The sequence below is a fragment of the Micropterus salmoides genome, unplaced genomic scaffold, assembly GCF_014851395.1.
Source record: "Micropterus salmoides isolate LMB-PRFRI ecotype aquatic unplaced genomic scaffold, ASM1485139v1 Ms_hic_scaffold_5, whole genome shotgun sequence".
Taxonomy (NCBI): Eukaryota; Metazoa; Chordata; class Actinopteri; order Centrarchiformes; family Centrarchidae; genus Micropterus; species Micropterus salmoides.
The window spans coordinates 21,525,769-21,542,222 of record NW_024044237.1 but is presented as its reverse complement, the minus strand read 5'-3'; the positions used below and the strand labels follow the sequence as shown (position 1 = coordinate 21,542,222).

Below are 16,454 nucleotides of genomic sequence, written 5' to 3'. Positions count from 1 at the left end.
TGGCAGTTCACACCATGGTATGATCTCTGCTTCTGTCTCTCTCTGCTTTCCCCCAATTTCACTCCTCTCGCTCAGAATAGTGTTGAGGTCAATTATCTCTGAATTTACTTATACAGTAGGCCGACTGTTTCAGGATGCTGGAAGGTGTTGAGTAGCATCTGTGGACTATTTAGAAGGTTTTTGGCACATTTCTGTTGTTCATCCTCCTTCAACACCTCTTCCTCTACCCTATTCTTCCCTTTCCATTTGCTGGCCTTCATCTACTTGTCTTTTTCTTCTTTTCTTCTGTCTTTGTTCATCTCAGGTTCTCTCTCTTTTTACTTATTACTGTTTTTCTCTCTCTCTTTTGTTATTATTCTGGCCAAAATTAAATTATATTTTTTGAAAATTAGTTGATGTTTATATTTATCATTATATAAATTAGGTCAGTACTTGTGTTTAACTTAAGAATACCGTAAGATTCTCTAGATGGGGATTCAGAACTTGAAAAAATGACCAAGAATTAAGTGAGTTGCAAACAAGTAAAATCTTCATTTTATGTTAATCAGTTAAAATCGTTAATTTTCAGCACATTAAAAATGATACAGCATTTAATGCACTAATGGGGGAGAAAGCACGTAGCAAATAGTGGTGAGAGTGCAAGCACTTGCACTTTTTCTTTATTACATGGTGATGCTGCAGGGAATTTTTGTGCTCTTTTTCCCCCTCTTTGTTGTAACAGGTTTTAAACTTCATTAATGGTATTTATCAACAGTATACATGTGTTTTGTGTCAGACTGTAAGCAACGTTAGCCGGACTGTCTCATCTACTTTTAGTAGCCAAAGTCACGCCACAGACCTCTCGTTACCTCGTTTATCCACAACAGCTCTTTACTTTTAAGGTTGTTATGACTGTTGAGCTTTCTATCTATCTATCAGGAGCGCTCGCATCTCCCTTCTAATTATCTTGTTTCTGTGTTGGGATTGGGTTATTAGTACCTTGTCAAGCAGTGTTACTTATCGTCTGTATGTCAAAGTTTAAAATGGTCTTATTGACGAAATTTCCAACATCTATCACTGTTAATATCATTTAGCTCAGCCACACATTCAGTTCATTTCAGTTCACTTCTGGTGTTTTGGGGAATGTTGGCATAGCATGAATATAAAGATAAACTTTTTACATTAAATCCTTTCTCGCTGCCCCAATCTCTGTGTGAATGTGTGGTGGCAATGCTCCTTGCTGTTTTCTTTCTTTCCCTCTCCGTCTCCTCCTCGGCTTCCTCTGAACAGTAAAGTCAGTACAAAACTCCACTGGTGATAAGATGAGAGCAAACTACTGAGAGGCAACCAGTGCAAATGGGAATTTTCAATAGATGGGTCCTGAAACCTATTGTCAGAGCGAGTAAAAGCGAGAGGATAAAGAAGAAAGATGGAAGGAGGGGAGCATAGATGGAGGCGGATGGGGAGACAAAGTGAGCTGCAGAGTTTTTGCCCTGGAGGAAGCCAGTTTCCAAAGAGGGAAGGAACAGCAGAGGAGGGAGTAAACGAGACTTTGAGAGAGAGCGCTGCTGGAGAGAGGAAAACAGAGGAGAGGAGGTGAAAAGGCAGGACAGCAATGGAGTTGAGAGAGAAGGAGGGAGAGGTAGTCATAAGACAATAAGAAACGAAGGTGAAAGAGGCAGAGATGGGTGGACACACACACCTGGAAACACACACATGACACCCAGAGTGACGTGGTTTGCATAAATATGGTGCGAATAATGATAATGCTGGCGGCTTCATTTTAAACACAGCTGCTAATAATTAAAACAGTCAGACCTCACACTGTGGGCTACAGAGAAAGCACAGAGATTTTTATGCATAAGCGGTAAATAGGTAAGTAGTATCTCCCTGAGGTCTGCGTCCTTGGGTGCTGACAATATATATTCACAGCGCTGTGAGCTCGGGTCCAGCTACTTCACCCACTCGCTTCACCTCCAATTAAGTTTCGACAAATATGCAGGTTTAATGATGAGTTTTTTCTGACTGAAGTGGCTGCTAACAGCAAATTCCCTGTCTTTCAATTAAAATTTGACCGTTTTAATGGCAAACAGAAACTCAGTTTTGAAAACGATTCACTGTTTCTCCCAGCAAGTTAATCTTGGCAGGACAGAAAAGCCTTCTGCAATGGCAATTAGACCATGGGACACTGAATAGCCAGTGAAACCCTCACAGATGAAAGCTTTTAGGTGGGTTGGCAGCTCCTTAAGGCAGGGTGAAGCAGGTTTCATTGCAGGTTTTACAGACTGACACCCCTGAAGCTGGGAGTAAAATCCTCCCACACCATGCTGGAATGATTTCCATGCTTAGCCATCTGCGATCAAGAAATAATATTCACAGAAACATATTAAGTAGCTGTGGTACGAAAGGAGCCGCCATCACATCAGCAGTGGACGATTTGACCTGGCCAACGTCTGAATGATAAACAGGCCTAACACTGTTCTCTATCTGTACAGGAGGAACACATTATATTTATCTGCACAAAAAAAACCAATACACACACACACGCGCACACACACACACACACCCATCTGCCTGCAATATTATGTGCCAGGAGATGCTATGATATACCCCATCTCTCAGCACAACACACATTTCCACACACAGCCCAGCATGCATACACATCATATCATGACAGTATGTGGATAAATAATCCCATTAAATATGATTGAGGGTTTTTACGGCTCAAAGCATTTACAGTCTCTCTCCATCTCTTTCTCTCTCTGTGTCTCACTCAGAATGAGGTATGCACAAGAAGTATCTACAGACAGGCAATTTACGGGCCGGACACCCTCTCACACACACACACACACACACACACACACACACACACAGAAGGCACTCTTAGATAGGTCACAATAACTCTCGCTAGGTTGAACTTGGCACTTACGCCTTTGGAGCAGAATCCTTGTGTGTGTGTGTGTGTATATATATATATATATATATGTGAGTGTGTGCGCGCTCGTGATGACAGACGAAACAAGTCATTTTGAATCCAATAAGATGTGAAGAACAAGTGGCCTCCTGGTGGCAGGCTAAGGCACGGTACTGAAGGTAGGACTCCAGCTGACTAGGTTTGTTCACCCACCAACACTTTATCCCACTCTATTTCCTGTCACTCTCCATTTCATTATTATCTCGGGAAGAAAAAAAAGATTCCACGGGAGCTAAAAGAAAAATACCCCCCCCCCCCCGTCTGTGTGAGATATGCTGTTGCTGAGTAAAATGAGTCATTCTGTTTTCGCTGTTAACTTTTGTTCCTCATTATAAAGAGACAATCAGCACACTCCAGAAAAGGCTGTAGGGAATTATCTAAGCTTATTCAAGCGCAGAGTCTAGCATCATCCCTGTATACCTGAGAGATATATTGGAATTCAATGTGTCAGGTCAAACACATATTCCTGCCAGTCGCCCTCACAATCAAGCAGCATCTTGTCATACTTTGCAGAGAGTGTAGCACTCTGTGAGCATAGCTCAGTAATTGGCTTGTGTACATGTTTATTTCATTCTTTGATCTTGGATAGTGTGCTTTGTGTGATAGTTGCTTTTCACTCTTGGTTGCCATGATAGTTGGTGGTAATTTGGCATTTGGTTCCACTTAGGCACTTGTTTTGGTCGAAATATAGAGATTTCGGTCCTGAAACAGCAAACACAGAAACAGCTGTGTTATAACACCTAATTTCTGTGGTATTTGGTCTAAATTTGGTTTGGATGAACGAAAGTGATGCTTACGATATTGGTTAACTAGTTGTGACATTGGTTAACTAGTTGTGACATATCTAGTCTTAGATTAGACTTAACTAAAGTATAAAGCAAAAACAGAGCTTAGCAATTTAGACTGCCAAACATGTAAATGGTAGAAATTAGACACTATACTACATATTAGATTTTAAACAAACACAGAAACATTAGGCCTACATCTGAACACCCACCGTTTGTCATTAAGCAGTGGGCCAAGTCAGAAAAACATTACCAGGAAAGGCACACAGTTGGTACAAGTCCCAAAATCTAAAATTGAGCTTTTTAAAACACACAAGTTCCAAATGAATTACATGCACCACATGTCATTGCAACACTGTTTGCTGTAGGCAACACACTCAGACTGCTGCAACAGATGTGAACTATGGTGCAACTGATACAAAATTGGAGACAATCCTGGAGCTTGTGGCACATTGATGCCATTACAAATGTTCCGTATTTTGGGTTAATGTGAGAGAATTAAACTATGGGCCTGCAAAAGGCATCATTTTTTTTATTTTTCTGGTTCTGATTCTTTCATGTCCTTATATACAGTATTTTTGCACATTCTGAGTTGTTAAACACAAATGAACTGAAATTAAAAATGGACAAATATAACAAATATAATTTAAAAAAAAATCCATGTTCAGAAATGAAATAATCAGTAACTCCTGTTAAAGAAGCTTGCTTTATTCTTTACTTTCATTACTGTCCTTCTCCATTAGCTTGCTCAGCCTTTGATTTATAAAAGATCAAAAAGAAATCACTCTTTGCATCAAATGGACTCCTCTTCCAGGTGATCACATCTTTGGTCTTTGCTTTTCTTTAACCCCTGGGTTTATTCGTTCTACAAACTTTCTTCTTTCAACAAATCTTTTTGATTCTCCACAGTAACAACCACAATTTGTCAGAAATCTCAACTGTCGGCTAATAGTTTGTAATTATCTCCCATTAACCTGCAATATAAAATCTTAATGACAACAGTTCATGCGTTTTTTTGTGTGAGGCGCTAACTGTGTCTGTCATCTTTCCAGAGGCTAAAAAAAGTGTATTCTTTCTGAAGGGTTTCATTTTTGCGTCAGTGACAATAATCTCGTCAGTTTTAATGGAATAGAACATAACTTATTTCTTTTTTACAGTTATTCAGCACATTTTAACTGTTTAATCAAAGGTGCCGGTATTTCTGGAGGGGGTAAGGGAACAGTGCAGACACTCTGAAGTCATCCTTGCTGCTCAAACAAAAGCTCATCTGTGAACTTCTCTCTGTGTGACTCCTACTCTCTCTGACCTGCCTGCATCTCCCATTCCTCTGCTCCAACAAATGGACTAACGCACATACTCAGACACAAAGCCATAATGCAATAGAACACAACCTAATGCAAGGCCATTTTGTTTGTGTGTGTGTGTTTACGTCTCTGTGTCTCCTAAATTGTTAAAACCTTCCCTTGTGTAATGCATTTCTCTAATGTTCTTATCTGGCATCGACTGGGAGATATATTTATTTCAGGTCTTTTCGGGACAGTCTCAGCCAAAACATGGCATAACCTCAATTATATAAAAGCACAGTTTGTTTCAGAGCCATACTGCCTCCTACAATAGATTGCATAAGGCATAAACTTCGACAATAACAAGGCCTACATAGAATCAATTTCGAAATGTTGTCTGAATACATGTGTCGGTTTTCTTATTATAAACTCTACAGATTGTTTTTCTTTTAAAATAAAAAGGAAAACAAATGTATCGGGGATATTTCTCTTAAAACTAATTCTACATATTAATGTATCTTACATTTTTGTTTATGGGTTAGTAAACTATTGGTATGCATAATTAACTATGTAACTATTACTATTGTATTATACATTGTATGCTCTACAGACTTTTCCTTATTCTTTCTGGGCCGTCCTGTGCTCTGAACTGACTGTATAACCCCTAGTACACCCAGCGTTAACACACAACATGTATCCGGATAGGGAAAAAATGCATGTTAATGCAAGATGTAAATGCAAGCAACTTTAGCATTTATTTGGAGGTACATTATGTTTCTGGCCACCTGATTAATGCAAGTCCAATATTTGCTCTCTTTTAGCTCTGTTTTTGGTCTCTACCAACTCCTAAGGGAAGTATCTGGGTTGTTCAATATATCATTGTGTAAGATGTAGGTTATATGCAATATGTCATTTGTGCAATATGTAGGCTGTTTGAGTAGTGCAATATCTCATTTGTGCAATGTAGGCTATATGGGCTGTGCAACATTAATTGTGGCCAATGCAGGCTGTATGGGTTGTGCAAGTTAATATGCATATTTCTATAGGTACCTGTCTTATATACACTGCTCAAAAAAATAAAGGGAACACTTAAACAACACAATGTAACTCCAAGTCCCAGGAGCAGCACTGCCAGAGCCCTGCAAAATGACCTCCAGCAGGCCACAAATGTGCATGTGTCTGCTCAAACGGTCAGAAACAGACTCCATGAGGGTGGTATGAGGGCCCGACGTGCACAGGTGGGGGTTGTGCTTACAGCCCAACACAGTGCAGGACGTTTGGCATTTGCCAAAGAACACCAAGATTGGCAAATTTGCCACTGGCGCCCTGTGCTCTTCACAGATGAAAGCAGGTTCACTCTGAGCACGTAACAGACGTGACAGAGTCTGGAGACGCCGTGGAGATCGTTCTGCTGCCTGCAACATCCTCCAGCATGACCGGTTTGGCGGTGGGTCAGTAATGGTGTGGCATTTCTTTGGGGGGCCGCACAGCCCTCCATGTGCTCGCCAGAGGTAGCCTGACTGCCATTAGGTACCGACATGAGATCCTCAGACCCCTTGTGAGACCCTGGGTTCCTCCTAATGCAAGACAATGCTAGACCTCATGTGGCTGAGGTGTGGCAGCAGTTCCTGGAAGAGGAAGGCATTGATGCTATGGACTGGCCCGCCCGTTCCCCAGACCTGAATCCAATTGAGCTCATCTGGGACATCATGTCTCGCTCCATCCACCAACGCCACGTTGCACCACAGACTGTCCAGGAGTTGGCGGATGCTTTAGTCCAGGTCTGGGAGGAGATCCCTCAGGAGACCATCCGCCACCTCATCAGGAGCATGCCCAGGCGTTGTAGGGAGGTCATACAGGCACGTGGAGGCCACACACACTACTGAGCCTCATTTTGACTTGTTTTAAGGACATTACATCAAAGTTGGATCGGCCTGTAGTGTGGTTTTCCACTTTTTTAAGTGTGACTCCAAATCCAGACCTCCATGGGTTGATAAATTTGATTTCCATTGATAATTTTTGTGTGATTTTGTTGTCAGCATATTCAACTATGTAAAGAAAGGAGTATTTAATGAGATTATTTCATTCATTCAGATCTAGGATGTGTTATTTTAGTGTTCCCTTTATTTTTTTGAGCAGTGTATATGAGAGCATGTGTTATGTTGCATGAGAGTATGTGTTGCGAGATGTGCATTTTATTGTAATTGTAGTGTTGTTTAACAAAGCTGCCGAACGGACCAGTCCAAACCAAATTTCGCTTTGGGGAAAATAAAGTATGTCTTATTTTTATCTTATCTTTAGATGCTAAATGCTCCGCTATGTTCACCAGCTTGCCTCAAACGAAGTCCGATTGATGTTTGGTGCTGAGCAAGTAGTGTGCAGTGGGTTTTTAGAGCTTTTTCAAGGAAAACTGCTGTGACTGAAAATGATGCTATGAGAGCGGTGAGAGTGAACCAAAACAGCAAAGTTGTGGGCCAGAGAGCTAAACAATGAGTGAAAACTCACTATAAAGCTCAGTAAAGCTGAGGCAAGCTACAGATTCATGTGATAATTCTCTGAAGGTTCATCACTACGAGCGACACATTGTTACACTGTCTTCACATTGTCATTTCATATGTTATTATAAAAAAATCCATTATAGATACTTTTAGGGGAAAGAAATCACCCAGCAAATTGAAAGATTGTCTTATCCGCACAAGTGAGCCTGGCAAAAGCTAGTCTTCCCTCACACAAAGTGATTTATGAGTGATGCCTGTGGTTAGCATTACTTTTTTTTTTTTTTTTTTACTGGGATGTGCCATGTTTGTGGACAAGTTCCCCAGCCTTGCCTAACTAATTTGCATATTGACATCTGATCACAAGGCGGGCAGAATGAAGAATTCTTGTTAACACCAGGTGTAAACGGAAAGGCCCATGGATTGAATGTCATTATCCAGATACAGATCACATGTTAATACCATGTTAATACTATGTTTAATGAGCCTGTGCGTTGTCCTTTTGCAGATAGGAGTGTTCCTTCTTTAATAATAATATAATAATAATAATACATTTTATTTCTATAGCGCTTTTCAGAACACTCAAAGACACTTTACAGGTAAAAGCAGAAGTTATGTACATTTAAAACCGATTAAAAACATAAATGGCATAATATAAAATATACAAACAGTAGATAAAAACATGTGGTGCGGAAATACATGAGAGCAAGTGGCTCTATTTGATGTTAAAAGCTAGTCTAAAAAGGTGGGTTTTGATAAGTGATTTGAAAGAGTCCATGTCGCTGCAATCTCGGATGTGTATGGGTAAGGAGTTCCAGAGGGAGGGGGCTGCGATGGTGAAAGCTCTGTCGCCCCAGGGTTCTTTACATTTTCATTTATTTTCTTCTATAAGATCAGAGAACTGAGAGAGGTTCAAACCCATGACTTATTAAGAGCACATCGTATGTGACTTAATGTGCTGGCCCACCATTTACATTATGATTTTCTATCAATTGTATAAAGAGTAGGGACATTTTTTTTTATCAGTTTTTCTTATAATCTGGGACAGTGCAAGTGTTATCTACAAACATGTTGTTTCGGCCATTAAATAAACTGTGAATTTTTGAAAACAAAAATTTAAACTGAAATGTGAAGTTCATATTGGAGTAGCGGACTGTTCTGGATCTTAATGAGCTTTATTTTCCACTAGTATTTGTTAAGGATGAGAAAATGTGCCGTAATCCTCAGCAAATCAAACTGGGTGCTGTCTCAGTCTGAGTCTCTGTAAAGCTGTTCAGGACACGGTTATGAAATCATTGTTTCGGGGGCGGGTTAAACTCTAAATCTGGCTACAAGTGCAGTGTTTCTCACACACAGGCTTTAATAGGGTGGGGTGCCTGGAAACATTAATGCACAGGTATATTTGGAGATCTATATATAGTAGGCACTCCCCTCCTACTCCTGTTCTTATAGTTTGTTCCACCAAATCACAGTCTACCTTAACATATACTTGGATATATATTTTGTAAATAAATATCATTATTGGGTTCTGTATACTACATATTCTCTATTTGTTTTTTGATGTATGCTGTGACCATGAAGATGACAGGACAATTTCCTCTCTTGCTGATCAATAAATCATTACCTGGTCTGGTTCAATTCATCTGACTGGTCAGTGGACTTCACAAAGGCCACAAGCCAGTCGAGGGCAGCATGGATATCTTCCATTTGTTACAATCATATATTGATTTGGATGGGTACCAATTCCAATATTGAATCATTAATAAAAGGAAATGTTAACAGCCTGCCAAAGTCGAAAAGCATTGATATGCATAGTAACAGCCCAGTCCTGGTTTTATACTGCTGAATTATTTACATTTTATATTGAAACATTAATGCTGAATGTCATAACTGTAGGCATGAAAACAAGGCTGAGAACAGTGTTTAAAAGTGATGTAAATCAATTCCTAATTTGTAATAGATGTAAGCAATAGTAGGAGGAACTAAATATTATGAAGCTAAAATAAGGAGGTAAAATAATGAATTAATAGATTAACAGAATTAGAATTCATTCAGGTAGGCGCATTAGATAAGAAGGTCAAATAGCCTCAGGACAGCAGACATACTGCTTAGAAACATGAAGCACAGAGTCATCTCTTCCTCTTGCCACCTGCTGTTCTGCCACAGGGTGCATACGTACTGCTCACAACTACATGTAATCACTTGCTGGTAAAAGCCACCACCAGGGAGAAATGCCCTCGCTGCTGACAAAAACTGGGGGTAGTTGTAACCCCGGGGTCATGCTACAGGGGTTTAACATTTGACTGTATGGAATAAATTGCTTGTATACAGATCAGCAAGAAAGGAGGTATGTTTTCAGTCATTTATCAAGTTCTAGATATGTTAAATGCACTGATCAAGATTTTTGTATTAATAATGCTGAAAAAATGACATGTAATGTGAAAGGCGTCATTGCGGTAATGAACCGACAGAAAAAGACTCACACGGCTCTGCATTTCCCCTCAGCGCTACAGAGCATTGTAGCGTCATTCAGCTCACTGTTTTGGTTTCTCAGCCCACAACTTTATTATTTTTAGTAAAGAAAGCTCTGATAAACCCACAGTACACTACCTGCCCAGCAACCAAACAGCAGGCAGAGAAAGTTATCAACTATAGCTGGTTAACATGGAGTGTTTAGCAGCTCAATAGCCTGATATTTCCCTTGGTGATGAAGTAGAGTCAATATTGGACTTACATTCGCCAAGTTGCACCGTCTCTGTTGTGTGTGTAAATAGGCAACTGTTTGCTAATACATCCACTGTGTCAATTTTATATTTATTATTGCGATAGTAGTCTATGTTGTGTTTCGAGCTTGTTGCACTGCCCCCAAGTGGCCAAAATAATCTGGAGGTGCAGGTTTAAGAATCAAATTTCATGAGGTGTTGAATTAAGAATGAGTACTGAGCCTCAATAACATAAATTCTACATGGAGAATCGGTCCAGTCCTTCTACAGATCAGTATACAATTTAGCTGATACTTTGGAAGATCTAATACCTTATTTTTTGTTTTAAAATCGAGCTCATCAATCATATTTTCACAATAAGGCACCTTTTATTAGTCTGATATTCGCATCAGCAACCTGATTGCACAGGTAAGTCAGCAATACTAAAAGCTGCGTGAAAAGGTGTGAATAATCTGTCAGAAGTAATTCTTTTTAATTTAGGACCACACACCTAGGGTCTACAAAAGTCTTCACAGCTGATACATGCTGTGCTGAACACATTGGCACTAACATGTCTTTTAACACATGTGATGCTAAAGTCTTAACAGAAGCTCGGCCAGGGGATTTTAAACAGCTCCTGAGGTGTAAGCAGGGCCTTTTGTTAGGATAAATGATGCCTGTAACAGATGTCAGGAAATGAAAAATACTGCCATTCAGGCACAGAGACGACGCTGAGGTCTGCTTGACTGGGAACACCTCTCTGCCCACGTTTTATTTTTTAATTTTGTTTGGCAATTTAACAATCATAATATGCCTATTGTGTGTGTGTGTGTGTTTTATCAAACCCCTTCTTGGTTTATTGTGTTTCAAATGGAGAGTTATATAAGCAGCGCTCCTCTCCAGCTCCTCTCCTGCTGCTGTCGGATGGGTGAATAAGAGGAGATCAAAAGGGAGGCGATAGAGAAAGAGTGTCTGCAGCCTTCTCCTCTTCTTTATTCTCTCCACATTCTGCCAATGTGCAGTTCCCTCTAACTGCATGACTTGCCCTGGATTCTCTCTTTCTCTCTCTCTCTCTCTCTCTAGGACATTACACTTTAATCTCATGTTCTGTGCTGCTCTCTCTCTTTTTCTCTCTTGCCCCCCTTTTGGTCTCTTTGCCTCTCACTCTCTTCCCTTGTTCTCTGTTCATCACTCCATCCATCCATGCCTGCCTTTCTTCTTTAATCCCATGTTCTGTACGGCTTTGGCAATGAGAGTCTCATTCTAATCTGCTGTCTCAATATGGCCCCGTATGACTGCTAATCCTGTGCTTGTACATATACAATGCGCGTGTACGTTTGTGTTTACATCCAGTGAGAGATGTTAGGCAGCTGTGCTCAAATGAGTTGGATGATGCAATGTTTTGTTTGTGTGTTTTTAGTCTAGTTGGTGTCCTGCACAACATGGAGCATCAAAGCACACAGGCCCTTATGTGTGTGTTGAGGTGGTGGAGGTGTGCAGACATTGTCACGTAAGAAGGGCATGTCCAGTGGGAGACAGTCTTGGCCCTTCTGACAAATGCAAACAAACACACACACACACACACACACACACACACAAAAGACCACATGAATGCACACATGAAAAACACACACGCACTATTGTTCACATGAGGGATGCAGGGAGGGAGCAGAGAAGAGCGATGGGAGAGATGAGAGGAAACATGCAAGTGGGAATTATGTCTCTTTACAAAATATAATCTCTCACTTTAATCTCCCTTTGCCTGTAACTCTCTGAAGCCCTGCTGTTTAAATCTCTGACTTTTTTGTGTTGGTCCAGCAGGTAGCAGCACAAATGAACACAGATCCATATAATAAAGGACACATATTTTTCAACAAGAATTTTAAAAAAAGAAAAGAAGAAAAAAATAGCCTGTTAGCATCAACATGCCACCACCATGAGCAAAATATAAGAGGGTGACAGTCCCTCAGTATCACCTGAATGCAGTTTACCCTTTTTCCTCCACGAATGCACAGTCATCAACACCGAAACAGATCATACCTTTGTTATCCATTTTCTGCCGCCCTCCTGGTCGCTTCCCTCAAGGCATCCCTGTCAAATCATCTTCTCAACTTAATAGATTTTGCGGGTCCGTTAAGTCCCGGTGAGCAGCCTGTAACGCGCCGCGGAGGGACGGGTGGGGGGGGGGGATGTTCGGTCCGCCCGCACCGGAGCTCCGCGATGTGCACTAGTTATCTCCCAACCCTGTTGTTTCACACTGGGCTCTACTGTGGGTTAATGTGTTTGGAGCGAGTGTGTGTGTGTGAGAGAGAGAGAGAGAGAGAGAGAGAGAGAGAGAGAGAGACTAACCTCGGATAAAGTCACGTTTTTTTCTCTCTTTTTGCTCCCGGTTCTCGCTGTCAGTTAGCGCCCCTCAGCCGACATCTAACCTACGTCAACTTCGCTACTTGAACTCCAGAAACGGCTTGTCATAACGTCAATGCTACATAGCCTACTCCTTTTTTCTCTCCTCAAAGGGCTCCGTGTCTCTCCCTGAGCGCAAAACAGCGGCAAAAGGTGCGACTAATCTCTATTTCCACCTCGGTTTATCCCCCAAGTCTTCAGGGCGCCGAAGTCTTTCAAAATAAACCAACTGTGTTTAGTAAAGGCTTGACAGGTGTCGCCTCCAGCGCACGATATATCCTCCTATTCTTCTGCTTCTCGCGCCGAGGCTGCGCGCGGTGTTTTCTGTGTGTGTGTGGGGGGGTGAGTGGGTTTGTGGTGGGGGGGCACTCTTTACAGTGGCTCTCTGAGCTCCGTTACAGGGGTTCAGCAGGTCGCCACGGTCCAACAATTACCGACAACTCACCAGACATTAGACTGACAGGTGCACACGCACACACACACACAAAGCCCAATGACTGTATAGATGGTGCTGTGGGGCCGCGTATGCAGCCAGTTTAGGGGCCTTTTAGATGGAAAATTAGAGGATCTCAGCCCCTGAGGGAAGAAAGGAGGAAGGTTTCTCACACTTGAAAGGAATGTAGAAAGGAAGCTCGGTTCTATATATCAGAGTCAGTTTGAGTTTTAATTAAAACAGACAGTCTAATGTAACACAAATGCTGTCACTGACATACTTTATCAGGGTCGGTTCACCACAAGGTTCCTTGACTCCTTTAGCTGAGAGTCAGCTAGTGACTGCTGGTTCAGCACTGGTTCAACTGATATTGACGTGTTTTAATTCAGGCTTCATGACCAATGATTTTTATTTGCCTAAGAGGCATACCTCACAATTAATTTGCATTTATTACCTTTGGGCAGTTCTCTCACAAAAGAGTTACCACAGCTTAGCCCTTTGGGCGCTGCATAGAGTATTAAATGAGGCTTTCACTGGCAGAACATGGTCATGCCAGACCTGGGTGAAAAAACACTTAACTCCATCCAAACGCACACACATGCACCATTTTATTGTCTACAGCTGTAAAAGGTTCATGTGGGCCCCTAGGGGCCATGGTTCAGAGAGCAGCTGCACCACCAGCACCCTCTGGCGATTTTCCAGAGATAGCTTCCCAGGATTTAGCCTGATTCAATCCAAGCAACTTGCATAGTCTGACTCACAGTCACGATCAGAAAGAGACAATATGACTATCGACAGTAGAAACTAGTGCCTGGCCGATACTGAATTTATTAAAGATGGTACTGATTTGAAAATAACAGAGCAGTTATTGATATCTCGACAGATATCTTTTGATAAGCATCCCTCAAATAGTTTTTTTTTATAGAATGGTGACCATTAAATGACGTGAGCTGGATACTTTGCAGTTTTACAAACTTGTCAGCGCTCTCTGTAATGTCATCACTGTTTCTAAATTACCCCAAACATTCAGAAATATTGGCCACCACTGAAACCGATACATCTGTGTTAAATTAATATTGTTTGATTTATCGGTCAATCTCTACTAGAAACTGCCTAAATAACCCTTTGCAGTATAATAAATTTTTAATTTTAATGTAAAACACAATAGCGTGAACTCCTCAACACTATAATGCAATCCAATTCCTTTAGTCCTGCAACAAATGTAACCTTTGCAATGTGTATAATCAGTTTTTGGTAGGACTGATGGGAAGTAGCCATTTATCTCCACAGTGGTATGCTCTTATGTGCATTGATTGTGATATTGTTGTTATGCATTACATTATATTGTAATATTTCTTTCCCCATCCTACAAAAACAAATAGTAATGCTAATTGCGTGCTGTTATAATTGGATCATTCAAATCAGTTTAATATTTTTTTCATTTTGATTTATAGTTTCCTTAATGAAAAATGGCAGCCATATTCTTATAGGAGCTATTAGTGCGTCTGTGGTAAATCACAGTAATTTATGGTCTAGTTATCCCTCATGGTATCAGTTTAATAGCCCTGTGTAAGCAATTATTGTCTTAAGCAAAAACAGGTTAAAGCGCACTCACATTACCAACAAAAACAGGTGGTTGTATTGGCAGAAACTTACAATACAATATGATTTGGACTCAAAGGTTCACAACTTATAGAATATTGATTTGATTTGACGAATTTGCTGTGTACAGTGTAGAATGTTGTAACAAATAAAGATGGTCAAAAAACATTAATGCTTAATATTTAATTCTCTATATTAAACAGTAAAACTTCTGCACTGATGATTGTAATTTTATAAGTAAAATACGGTGCTCATTTTGCAGATGTTTAAGTCCGATTGCTCAAGTGGTCAGACCACAGAAACCAATTAATAGTCATCTCCAAACTTTCCTCATCCTCAACATACCTCAAACTTTGCAACTTCCCTCTCTCACATATTTGTATGTTGGTCATATTAGTTGATCATACTCTAGGGGGGTAGTGTAGGCACATATTATCTGTTATGTTGTTAAAGGCTTAAAAGGAGCGCTAACCTGTTGAACATCTGGGTGATGTCTGGTCAGACAGTCTGAATTGGCACAAGCGTCCATATTAAGAGTTACTAAATGTATAAAGAATCTAAAACAAGTCAATCAAACTATTGTAGAGTATTTTTTTTTTATAATTAACCCATCACTTTGTTTACAGGTGGATGGGGGTGGCTTTATGTATGATTTGCATGCAAAAACTCCACCTGTTAACGCCACAGGGCTGCAGTAGCACTATGAGTGATTTACAGACTCGCTGAACAACAAATTGGCTGCTAAGTCACTGAGTTACCTCTTTTGTTTGTGTCTAGGATTATAGGAGGCGGTTGGGACAGTATTGTCAAACATTTAAAAATAACTCCCACTGGGAGACTAGCTAATAGACTTGTAGCCTCTGATTTCTATAAAATTAAATAGGTCTTAATGATAAAACAAAAGTGCAACAAAACATTCTTAAAATAAAGTTACATCCATCTTGAGTACAACTTTAAGAGATCTTAGGAACTTGGAGCTACAACTATCTATTATAGATTAAAATGTCAACTTTGAAATGAACAAATTAACCATTTACTCCATAAAATGTTAAAAAAATGACAAATAAAAAATTATCAAAGACCTAATCTATAATGTAACATTACTTGCATCGTCTCACCAATGGCTTTACCCAAAACAAATTGGTAATCAAAACTGTAATCAGCACCCTGAAGACTTGAGGGAGTTTCCCTCTATGATGGCCAGCTGGGTGTTTCTGTTCGAGTTGTTGAGGAAGGACGCAAACTACAGCCAACTGTTGTTGCGACTATAGTCACAAGAGAGTTTACAGCGGAAGGACGCAAAGTGAATACTTAAGTTGGTAATTCTCCACCGCATCACTGCTCATTTGCATAAAGTACTGGTCAGCTGTCTTCTGTTTCCAAGTTGTTGGAGATCTCTCTGCTCTGGTTTACTTATTTTTGTAACGCACGTAACAGTGTTAAGAAATGTGCTATATAAATAAAGATTATTATTATTATAGCATTAATTTCAAATGAGGTACTAACAGATGCTTTGTTTCGTATTGTTTCTGCAGGTGTGAATGCATTGTAAGAATGTAGCAACATAACTACAGCTTAAGTAATTAGCAACGTTTGGTACATCACTTCACTTAAAAATCTACTTTCAAACCAGACCTGTTCAAATAAATTGCTATAGGTTTTTTGATACAAAGTTGAATACGATGAGGTATTTGTGTTGTAAAGATCCAACAGTGTTTCTCTCTGTTCACTACATGGTCTCAGTACGTCAGAGTCACAACCTTGAGGTGAAATACAAGTGTTTCATATCAAGGAAGGA

At 40.3% G+C, this 16,454-nt stretch overlaps 2 protein-coding genes across 8 annotated transcripts in view; one reads left to right on the top strand and one right to left on the bottom strand.

Moving 5' to 3' along the window:
- The window catches only part of macrod1 (mono-ADP ribosylhydrolase 1), a 114,216-nt gene that overhangs the window by 37,215 nt on the left and 60,547 nt on the right, over positions 1 to 16,454 (top strand). The gene's annotated exons all lie outside the window — the stretch shown is intronic.
- flrt1b (fibronectin leucine rich transmembrane protein 1b) overlaps positions 1 to 16,454 on the bottom strand; it is a 34,678-nt gene that overhangs the window by 16,991 nt on the left and 1,233 nt on the right. The window contains exon 1 of one of the 2 annotated variants that reach the window (XM_038699746.1): positions 12,259 to 12,916. The exons of the other annotated variant lie outside the window; for it this stretch is intronic. The gene's annotated coding sequence lies outside the window, so the exon portion shown is untranslated. Of the gene's footprint in view, positions 1 to 12,258; positions 12,917 to 16,454 lie in introns of those variants that run through there. 2 annotated transcript variants of the gene reach the window in all.